Below are 12447 nucleotides of genomic sequence, written 5' to 3'. Positions count from 1 at the left end.
ATCTCTTTATTATAAGCTGAAATAAACTGAAAACACTGTTATTTTACAGGTGTTTCCTAAATTATTATGATCAAACACATTCACTGTATAAATGAACAAATCAAACATCAGCAACAGAACATTAAACACTAACAGATCTCTCTAGATCTCATCATCTTCACTCATTACAAACCAGTCTGACTTTATTTATTTCACACAAAATGTATCATTGAGAATTAACAGAGGTTTCGATGTTGAAGTTTTATTGAAAATAATAGCGTTTGAAGTCACTATTGTGGAGATAATCGTTTGCTTTAGTTGGGCTTTTGACACTTTTTAACACTAGTTTTTCTCTGTCTGCAGTAACTGTATTTCTAAAGCATGTTTGTTATTCTGGACACTGTTAAAATGTTCCACTCATATCCTGTAGGGGGAGCAAGTGTTGAGGAAGTTGACAGAGAGACATAAGTTTGATGTTACAGAGAGCTGCTTTTAATTATTCAGGTAAATAACACTCAGAGTAAACCTGTGAGGAAAGTATATTCAAGTGTTATAACTTTAAATAACAAAGAATGAAATATAATATTAAGAGACTCAAACTCCTCCTTGTCACGTGACACATGAAAGTGAAACTATTATAAGCAGGATCTGTTTTTGTCACACGAGGAAGTAAACTACATTAAGAGAGAAAAACACAGTGAGTACCAAGATTTCACATCATATTTGATAGTCAAAATCAATCCTGACTGGTTTAAAGTGAAGTACAACATTTAGTACCATATAATTTGAAAGTGGTTTAAATGACATTAGGAGAGAAAACACAGATCCTGTAATTGTCAAACTCCACATTTACTTTCATTTTAACACAGTGCTTGTCTGAATTTGTTATTATTTTGTTTGTGAATAATTTGATTGTGTGTGAATAATGTCAGGATGAAATTGTTTTTCATGTGTGCAGGTCATTACTGTGGACTGACTGATGAGACAGAGGTGGATTTGAGAAAATTAAATGCTGAGATGATTCATAACTCACTCTGTGGATCAACATCTGTATCTGTTTTTAGATGAAACCATGACCTCCAGAATGAATCTCTCTGAAGAACATGAAACAAAGATAAAGACAGTCAAGAGGTGAGAGAACTTGAAATGTTTCACATTTTTCAATGCTCAGAAACAATAAATGCATACTACAATAGCATTTTCATTTATAGTCTGATTCAGGGGGTGAATCAGATTCACCTGAACACATCAATGTGTCTGTGAGGAAAAAACAACTGATGGATCTTTCAGATCTCTGTAGAGATGAAGACTCTTCTGTTGAGTCCATATGAGATATTATGAGTGTCATATATACTGTAGGTGTAGTGTATTATAGACATTGTCATCAGGTGTCCCTGTTACTGCTGGATGTTTCTGTTTCTGTCTTCATCTATATGTGTGTATTGGTCTTTTTTATTCTATAATGCTTGAATGAAAAGGGCACATGTGGCAGATTCCTTTTATTTATAGAAATTTAATCTTTTAACTCTCAAGTCACAAAAGACTCCTCAAGTGAAAGATGAACATTTAAGAGAGGTTGAAACAGTAAAAGGTGTTTCTGTCAGAGCAGTGTGAGATTTTCTGAAACAGTTTTTATTGCTGTTATATTTTAGTCTGTGGCAGAATGAATCTCCTGAACCCAGCTGTGTGTCCATGAAGAGTGACCGGTCAATGGGTCATCCACTTGAATTCAGCTCAGGAGAATCATCTGCTGATCTGAGGTGATGTTTAGTTTACATTTTTTTTATATTACCAAATACCATAAAATATATTAATTTAATTTGCTGATGTGTATAAATAAATAATTTACATTAATTTAATACATATTTACAAAAATATTCAATATTTGTTTAACTACAGTCAAAAACATGAAGGACCAGAATCACATACAGCAAAGAAGAACTTAGACTCCATTTTCAAGGTTGGTTGTGTGTGTGTGTCCCAACACAATAACCCTCTGGGTAAAAGTATTAAGAAATGGAGAAATCTGTGAAATCCTCTCTGTAATAGTCATATTTACTTTCCTACCCATGTAAGATCATTTGTAGGCCACTATAAAGCAGATCAATGACCACTAAAGTAGAGAAGATGAATCCATATGTAACCTGACTGCTGCACAAAGATGAACATCAATCTAGCAAACAGACAATCCAGTCAAACTCCCTCTTTTAACCTCAGTATCTGTAGACGCTGATGTTTGAGCATACAGTTAAAGTTATTAGTGTGATATAATTCAGTGATGTTTATTAGTGTTCATGCCTTAACACTTGTGTATTGATCCTTTGGTTCAACCTCTCTGTGATGGAATGGAGGTTTATTGTTTGAATATTCACTATGATTTCAGGAGCTTGAGCACAAAATAATTTCTGAGTTAAAGTTTTAAGAGACTACTGAGTCCAGATTACCCAGAATGCTCTGAAAGAGACCATTATGATGATGAGGGTCATAACAGAGTCAGAGAGGGGCTTCTGAAGATCACACTGATCATCCTGAGGAAGATGAACCAGACAGACCTCGCTAACACACTACAGACCAGTAAGAGCTCTGGATCAGCAGATTATAGCCTGTGTTTTTATTATGAACCTTCTGTCTTCAGTTAGTAATGTTGATGAATGTCATGACACATTCTAATATCTATCAAACTATAAATACCTTTCTAAAATATTGTTCCTGCCAATAACAACAATTGTTTCCTTTGCTCAGAACTGATGCCTGTGTATCAACAAAAGCTCAAATCCAGACTACAGGACAAATATCAGAGAATCAGTGAAGGAATGTCCAATCATGGAGACTCAACACGTCTGAATGAGATCTACACAGAGCTCTACATCACAGAGGGAGGGAGTGGAGAGATCAATAATGAACATGAGGTGAGACAGATTGAGACAGTGTCCAGGAGACCAGAGACACAGGAAACACCAATCAACTGCAATGACATATTTAAACCCTCACCTGGACAAGACAAACCCATCAGGACTGTGCTGACTAAAGGAGTCGCTGGAATTGGAAAAACAGTCTCTGTGCAGAAGTTCATCCTGGACTGGGCTGAAGGAAAAGCCAATCAGGATGTTCATTTCATATTTCCACTTCCTTTCAGGGAGCTGAATTTGATACAGAAAAATCTCAGTCTTGTGGATCTTCTAAATCACCTTCACACAGAAACCAAAGAATTTAAGTCAGCAGATTATGATGATTACAAAGTCATGTTCATATTTGATGGTCTGGATGAGTGTCGACTACGTCTAGATTTCCAAAACAATCGGAGCTTGTCTGATGTAACAGAATCAGCCTCAGTGGATGTGCTGCTGACCAACCTCATCAAGGGGAATCTACTTCCTTCTGCTCTCCTCTGGATCACCTCTCGACCAGCAGCAGCCAATCAGATCCCTCCTGAGTGTGTCGACCAGGTCACAGAGGTACGAGGATTCAACGACCCTCAGAAGGACGAATATTTCAGGAAGAGAATAAACGATCAGAGTCTGGCTGATAGAGTCGTCACACACATCCGATCATCAAGAAGTCTGTTCATCATGTGTCACATACCAGTCTTCTGCTGGATTTCAGCCACTGTTCTAGAGAGGATGATGGGTAAAGCAGAGAGTGCAGAGATTCCCAAGACTCTCACACAAATGTTCACACACTTCCTGATCTTTCAGACCAAACTGAAGACACAGAAGTATGATGGGAAATATGAAATCGATCCTGATCAGGCTAGAAAGACTATTCTGTCTCTAGGAAAACTGGCTTTTGAACAGCTGGAAAAAGGGAACCTGATCTTCTATGAGAAGGACCTGAAAGAGAGCGGCATTGATGTCAGAGAAGTGTCAGTGTACTCAGGAGTTTGTACCCAGATCTTCAGACAGGAGTTTGGACTGCAGCTGGGGAAGGTGTACAGCTTTGTTCATCTGAGTATTCAGGAGTTTCTTGCTGCTTTATTCAAGCTGCTGTCCTTTTCTGAACAAAACACAGGACAGATGAATGTGTTCAGGTCACCAATGACCAGTTTACTGAAGGGAGAAGTGGACAAGGCCTTACAGAGTGAGAACGGACACTGGGATCTTTTCCTCCGGTTCCTTCTCGGTCTCTCACTAGAGTCTAATCAGACTCTCTTACAAGGCCTCCTGAGAAAGACAGTAAGCAGCTCTGATATCAATCAGGAAACAGCTAAATACATTAAACAGAAGATCAGGAAGAATCGCTCTCCAGAGAAATCCATCAACCTGTTCCACTGTCTGAATGAACTGAATGATCGTTCACTAGAGCAGGAAGTCCAAACATACCTGAGCAGAACAAGTTACCGTAGTCTCTCCGGAGTCAAACTGTCTGCTGCTCAGTGGTCGGCTCTGGTGTTTGTGCTGTTGAACTCAGAAGAAGAGCTGGATGAGTTTAACCTGAGTAAATATGATCGATCAGACGAATGTCTCCTGAGGCTGCTGCCAGTGATCAAAGCATCTAGAAAGGCTGAGTGAGTATTTTACAGTGTCTTTGTTTTATTGACTTTATTGTATACAGTAGGCCTTTGTTTCTCTACCATGTTTCTGTATATTTTGAGGTGTTTCTTATGTGACACACTGAGCTAACATCATAGAGTGCTCTACTAATGACCTGATGAGCTGAATCAAGTGTGTTTGATAAGAGAGATTCATCCAAAATGTCTAAAGTTGAGGTGCCTTCAGGAACAGGGTTGTGACTCTCTGATACTACAAATATTGGACTTGAGTCCATGAAAATACATAAAACTAAACAAAACAACAAAAAAACAAACAAAAAAACAATGGCTCACTCAGACAGCACTTTCATGTAGTGATGTTACATTCAACACGGAAGCTCAGAGGCTTGCATAAAAAAAACGACACATTTCACATTGAAGCACTGTATCGGAGCTTGATTTATTTTGAGAAAAGCACGTGATGTATGACGTCCGAAGCTTCATTTACCTGAAAACCATGTGACTGCTTCAGTATCTGGTTCAAACGAAGTGAACCTCAGTGCCGTTTCCTTTACATTATATTATATTTTAATGTGTTAGTATTGTTTATTTATTTATTTTTAATCGTAATTTAAAAATTGAGCTCAAAAATTTACTTTGGCCATGAAGTAACAGTCTAAGGACTAAAGAAATAAACAGATCATAGATTTAATTTATTAATTTATGTTTCATTTATTTTATTTATTTTAGTGCTATACACCGACACAAAAGAATGACTTTGACAATGACCATTATTTATATACAATAAAATAAAACAAAGAAACATTCATAAAACCAGATGTGAAACAGCAGCTGTAATGGTAACACAGCATTTTGGAAGGTGTTATTCATTTTTATAACCACTAGATGACCACAACATCCCGTTTTGAAAAGCTTCGAGTAATGAACCTTTTTCCGATACGATTGTGTTGAAAGTTCACAACGCTTCACTTCGGCATCACTACTTTCGTGCAGGGTGTAAACTTATTTACAGTGCCAATAATCCAGACAATCCACAGTGAAGAATACAGGTGTGCACAAAATTATACCAAAGTACCAAAGCAAAAACAAATAGGAAAATAAATATATATAAAAAACACACTGTATTTACAATCACACATTGTATCCACAATATACAATAAATAAGTTTAAAGTTTGCTCAAGGTACTACTGAAACACTTTTGCCAACTTGGTTAACAAGCAACCAGAATCAACAGGTAAAGAGCGGGAACAGAGAGTGGATGAGGTGCGTGTGTGTACAGGCCAGTGCTAATAAAATGTAATACAATGTAAAGGAAACGGCACTGAGATTCGCATTAGTTTGAAGCAGATACTGAAGCAGTCACGTGGTTTTCAAATTATTCAAGCTTCGGACGTCATAGATCACGTGCTTTTCTCAAAACGAACCAAGCTCCAATACAGACAATGTGACAAACAGGTGCTTTGTCACACATGTAATCATTTATTTATTTATTTATTTATTTTTTTGTTTGTTTTATTTTATTTATTTTTTTTATTCAAAGAACAATAGAGAATGGGAACGTGACGTCAGCAACGCACGGCATTCTGGGACATTCGGACACGGACGCTACAGTCTAGACTGAGAAATAGTGGAGGTAGATGTTAAAATTTATATTGTACATTTAAAAACACATTAGAATGAAGAGCCCTTGCTGTGACATGAATTGCCATATCTGCTGTCATGACCGGAGTGGAGAACAGATCTAAAATGAAGCGCAATTTTATGCTTTTCAGCTCAAAACAACACAATGGTGAAATAGGGCTGGGCGATAATTCGATAACGATAACTTTCTCGATATAATTTTCCTCGATAAAACGATATGAGGAGTTCGATAAATGTTTGATATAACTTTTATGTGCCAAAAGCGGAACGAAACAGCGCGACTCATTTGAATTGCGCCACACGAACGGTTTATCCGCTAAAAAAGTTCAAACTGCCGCCCTGTGTGAGCTCACTACAGAAGACGCATTTATTATCTCGATGCGGCGTGGACGCGTCTGGAAAAACCGAGCGCATTGCACCGCATGCGCGTCCCTTCCCTTATGAGCTCAGCTGCTGCGCGCCGACATTTGAAATAACAAACTTGAACGCGCAAAAGACGCGATATGTGAATGGCTCCATCACGCGAGCACTAAACAGTGCTGTGAGATCCAGTGTGAAACACTTGAATTCAGCGATGAACACAAATGACTCTGTGATTCAAACTAGTTTAAAGCTGTGTGCAACGACACAGTCAGAAGGCTTTTCAATCTACACATCGCCATCATTTACCATGGATTTACTGTAGTAACACTCACTGCACCATGGTATTGTATGGGATGATATTAGACTCAAAACGATTAATAGATGCACGCACAATTATCCATGTACTGGATCAATTTTATGCATGTATCTTACAATCCACAAACAAATGCCTTTCAATTTGAGTCTGTGGAATTGGGGATTAAATGAATGTGCAGCGATTTGTACAAATACAGACATGATTGCAAATAAAAATGTTCTGTTCTGCATCAATGTATCATAAATTGCTCATGAAAAAAGGAATCCGTGCATTTGTGGATCAGGTGACACGCGTGCATTTATTGAGGTCTTGCTCGAGTCAATCTTGTTCAGTTCATTTGGATTTTGAGACTTCATTTTCGCAGCTTACAGCATTTCACGACGCCCACACACACAACTACCAATGAACAAGGCTGAGTGCATTTCATTAACGTGTACGCGATTCGAAAAATTCGCAAATTTGCGTCACTACACTGATGTGAAAAATGTTATTATTTGCATTAAAGTTAATTAAATTATCACAGTTTGTGCATGTGGCGATTAAAATGTTCATTTGTGGATCACACCACATGCGTGCATTTATTCACATCTCTTCTGAATCGATTCTATTTGATTCATTTGAATTTTGAGACTTTCGTTCCGCCCTTTTTGCCTAGCCCAATCCACACACACACAGCTCGCGATCCACACGCAGCTGAGCCTATAAGAAAATCGGCGACCACTAGATGGCACTACCCAACAAACACAGTTACGTTGTGGCAACGTCGCTGCCACGTTCTATTTTTGCTTTGGCAACGTTGCAGTCTACGTCCTTGCGACATTGTAGCAACGTAGAAATGTAAGACGTGAAAAGGCTGTAGCAACGTTGTTGCGCGACATTCAGCAACTGCGAGACGACGTTCCGACAACATTTATTTTTATGCCAGATTATAAATCTGCATCTTATGTTTTTATTTATTTTATTTGGATTTATTTTTTTTTAAACGCTGTTTAATCATTAATTGTTCTTTTTAACATTAAACCTGCTATGAAACTGTAAAAAAAAACGCTATACAGGTTCATATAATCCAACTTTATTAAAACATTGCATACATGAAAAAAAAAAAGGAATTTGAGAACGTTTGCTGACAAACAAAAAGAAAAGCAGCAGCAGGTCACCAGCCGATGAGGCGGACTCCGGACTGGAGAATACAGCGGGCAGGGGAGCGCAGACGAGAACGTCGTAGACACAAATCAAAACCAGACAGACAGAGTGGGGCCAGAAAATGATGCGCGGCAGGCACAGGTCTAAACAGAGAACAATAAAATAGCAAAAAATCTAAAATCAAATAGCAAGCCACTAATGTAGGACTCAAATAGGAGCTTGATACGACAGGCTTTATCAGTCGGCTTTGCCTATACCTACTTATAAATGCTCATCATTCAGTAGTGTCCTGACAGTCCACCACATGAATAGCTACTTTAGTTGCGTGTGAATAAATGCAAATATTCCATAAAATCAAAGAGTAAAGACAGTGATGATGCGGTCAGGACCGTGGCGCCGGCTTCCCTTGAAACGTTCAATGATTGCGCCTGCGCCCGCTCCCGCTCCTGCGCCCGCTCCCACTCCCGCTCCGTCCCCCTACTCCATTCTGCCTATTAATACACAAGAGCATGTCAGGGGAGGCGCGCAGAGTGTAAAATAATCATTATTATTGATTACTAATTTGAATGGGTACATTTTTAGCTAAAACAATACCTTGAAAATAAAAAGAAGCAGGTTTGTACGATCAGAAATTTCTTAAACCGGTGAATCCCTGTAAACTTTCCCAGCGGTAAAGTGTTAAACTAACACTTTTGAAAGAGTTAACATTATTAACACCCCGACAGTGTTACTAACAAACTCTTAACATGTAAAATATTAACACCAGAATGGATGATGAAAATACCAAAGTTGGATTAACTGGTCAACAGCAACAATGTTCAGGTGGAAAAAACACACAAAACAATTCACATTTACATTTATTTACAAAATGAAACGTATAATTTTCCAATAAAATTTCTTCACATTCAGTGTTTTCAATACATGTAAAAGCATGTTCTTACAACAATTAAAACATCATAATGTCAAGGCAAATCAATGCAAAGGCACAAAATACACATTCTAATGTGGTGCATATTATGTACTCTTAATGTCATAAGGTTTATAATGACAACAGCAGTCTTTGCTAATGGTGTTTGGACCTCCTTGAAGAGAGTATAGTCTCATTTTTTTTGTTTTCAGCATGACAAGATGTGTTTCTCTGCAGTTTTCAGCCAAGCAAGATATACATTCTCACTTGCAGCATCACAAAAGTGCTCCTGTAAAATTGAAAAATAAAACAACAAAAACATAAAAAACAGGATAAGTTCACATCCATTTATCAGGTGAAATGTCAGAGACAAGTGTCAAATAGTCAAGTCACCTTTATATATAATGTTTTTTGCAATGTAGAGTGTCAAAGCAGCTTTACAGTATTAAAAGGTTACTCCACTCCAAAATTAAAATTGTCATTATTCACACAAAGAAATAAAAAATAACGACTTTATTCAACATCTCACCCTATAACGCCATTTTAGAATGTTTTACCTGAACAAAAATGGCGTTTGATGTTTTGTGTCATTTGTGCCATATTTCTTCTATATTTATTTACACTTTGATTTGAACAATACTCTGTTTGCATTCAGGTGATACTGATGCAGAGGAGACTAATTATTTTTGTTTTCTTTGCATACAAAAAGTATGTTCTCGTAGCATTGTAAGACATGTCACATGGATTATTTTACGGATCTCCTTGCCACATTTCTGGACGTTGATTGTGTTAATTACATTACTGTATATGGGAGGGTCAGAAAGCTGTCAGAACGCATCAAAAATATCTTAATTTGTGTTCTAAAGACGAACTAAGCTTTTACAGGTTTGGAACAACATGGGGGTTAGTGATTAATGACAAAATTTTCATTTTGGGGTGGAGTAACCCTTTAAACAGGGATATAGTGTGTCGAAATAGTTCTGTTTTCCTCTGGCCAGACGAAATTTTAAATCTACATTGCAACAAAGTTTGTGCAGAGTACTCATCTGGTTCCTGTGGTCTTGTCCGGACCGCCGTCTAGGTGACGAGGTCTTCAGATGGGATCAGTCTCTGGTGCTCATCTATTTGTCCTGGTCTCCGCTGACATTCAGGGATGTAGAGATCATCTCTAGGTTCTGATCCACCATCTGGGCTGGGTACGGACTATATCCGGGTACCTGCAGTGACCATTTGACCTGGATACAGTCTGGATCTGGGTGGCTAAAGTGACCTCGGAATAAGAACCAAAAAGGCTAACATTAATGTAGATGCCAATCTGACAGTTTAAATCAATACAATAGAATACAACTTAAAAAAAAAAAAAAATTACTTTGAGTAAAAGCATTTAATTCACTGTAAATTTATGTACATATATATTGTCAGTCTTACTGGAAAATTGGTCCTTTAACGTCAGCGACAAAGTCATAATTCCAAGTGCGTAGTGATCTCTCTCCACATTGAAGTTGGACTCCTCCTACCAAAATGAATGCATGTAAATGGGACAGCACATAAATAAATGACAGTGCAAACCCAAAGGAAATCAGATTCTTTATTATTATTGTTTAATAATCAAAAAAAAAAGCATCTTAAAATATGCAATTATGGCTTACCCATGTCTCTGGTATGTGTCCTAACAAAACTCTTCTCATCCCACTTAATGTATTGGTGGCTTCATACTCTTCAAGCGCATCATCTCCTGAGTGAAAGAATAACAATCTATCTGAGAAAAGTTTAGGAGTGCACAACACATAAATATTGCTATAAATCAATATGATCTTATGAAATACATATTTTAAATGAGATAAAACACTTACTTCTAGTGTTTCCCTGTTAAAAGCGACCTCCATCAGCATTACATAGCAAATCTGTGAGAAACATTTAGGCTCGTTTAGGCACACAGCATACAAATATCTTAATAAAGATATGATCTTTATATAATACATAATGTAAATGAAATAAAACCTTTACTTTCTGTGTTTTTCTTAATAAAACCAACTTTCCTAGGTGCTCAACATCACAAGTTAAAGAAAATATCACTCTGAGAAAAAGTTTAGGAGTGCACAATTATTCACAATTAATCCTTAAATATTGCTATTAATAAGGTAACACACTTACTACTTATGTTTTCCTGTTAAAAGCGACCTCCGCGTCAGCACTGCATAGCAATTCAAATCTGTGAGAAACGTTTAGGCTTGTTTAGGGCATACAAATATCTTTATAAAGTAATATTATCTTATAAAATATATTATGTAAATAAGATAAACACTTACTTTCTCTGTTTTCCTTGATAAAACCAACTTTCCTGGCTGCTGCGCATTGCGAGTGAAAGAAAATATCGCTCTGAGAAAAAGTTTAGGTGTGCACAACACATAAATATCGCTATTAATCAATGTGTTGTATACTGTTGAACCCCTGATGTCACATGGATGTCACATTACCAATCTCCTTGCCACGTTTCTGGATGTTGATTGTGTTAATTACACACACACACACAAACATATATTATAAATTACGCATATACCCACTTCTTCAGGCACCACTACATCACTGCTTTTGCGTTGAGAAATTTTCAAGTTATTTTAAACATCTCAAAATTTTGTATCAGTTCTTGTTTTCATTTTTTTAGGTCCTTATTATAATAGGATAGTACAGATATGAAAGAAAAAGATGTGAATGAAATGTGTAGGGTGACATAAGCCAGGTTTGAGCTCCAGTATATGTACAGAAATGCTATAGGCTTGTTATACCCATAAGGCTGAGTCTCTGAATACTTACTTAAAATTGGGAGAAGAGGTCCAATGAACCATCTTGTAAATGTGGGGTAACTAATCGCTGTAAAATTAAATGTCAAACTTAGTATCATGCCAATACCAGTTGTACAGAACATTAAAGCAATATTAAAAATCTCACACTTGGTTTTTAGTTTGGATTAATCTAGTATATATGAAAAAGAACTTGAGACTTAATGATAATACAATACAATGAAATAAAATAAAATAAAATAAAATAAAATAAAATAAATAAACTCTCATTGCTCTTAACTAATTGACTTTTGTTCCTTTAACAATGATTAATCTATATTTAATTTATACAGTGAAGAAAATGCAAATTTATTTGATTATTTAATTTCTGTACCTACAAACCTAAAGCAGTGTTTAATACATTTTTGTAATAATTAATGTGATTAATTTTGTAATAATTAATAGTTTTCTAATACATATATAGATATCCTATATATACTATCTATCTATCTATCTATCTATCTGCTAAATTGACGTCTAATATCAGTATGAAACGCGATAAGATCTGATGATTGGTTAATGAATTTTAATCACGTTGTTTGCTTTGGCTCAAACTGATTTGCTGAAATCAGAACGTGAACGCAATCAGTGATCCTTAGTCAATGAAAACTAAGTCATTTTAACTGGGAAAAAATGAACTATATAGTGTGCCAATTTTAATCTCATTGTAAGACATTAGCGTGTGTGAGAGAAAAGCAGAGCGCTTTCCTCAGCCAATAATGCGCTCACTGCTCTATATAGACAGGGTGAAACATAACCGTTCAGTCC

At 36.7% G+C, this 12447-nt stretch overlaps 1 pseudogene; it reads left to right on the top strand.

Annotated features, from left to right (window-relative positions):
- Positions 1-604: 604 nt before the first annotated feature.
- LOC127158769 (NLR family CARD domain-containing protein 3-like) lies at positions 605-6100 on the top strand (annotated as a pseudogene).
- The last annotated feature ends 6347 nt before the right edge of the window (positions 6101-12447 follow it).

Source organism: Labeo rohita, unplaced genomic scaffold (genome assembly GCF_022985175.1).
Source record: "Labeo rohita strain BAU-BD-2019 unplaced genomic scaffold, IGBB_LRoh.1.0 scaffold_1693, whole genome shotgun sequence".
In the NCBI taxonomy this organism is placed as follows: domain Eukaryota; kingdom Metazoa; phylum Chordata; class Actinopteri; order Cypriniformes; family Cyprinidae; genus Labeo; species Labeo rohita.
This window is presented reverse-complemented; position numbering and strand designations above follow the sequence as displayed.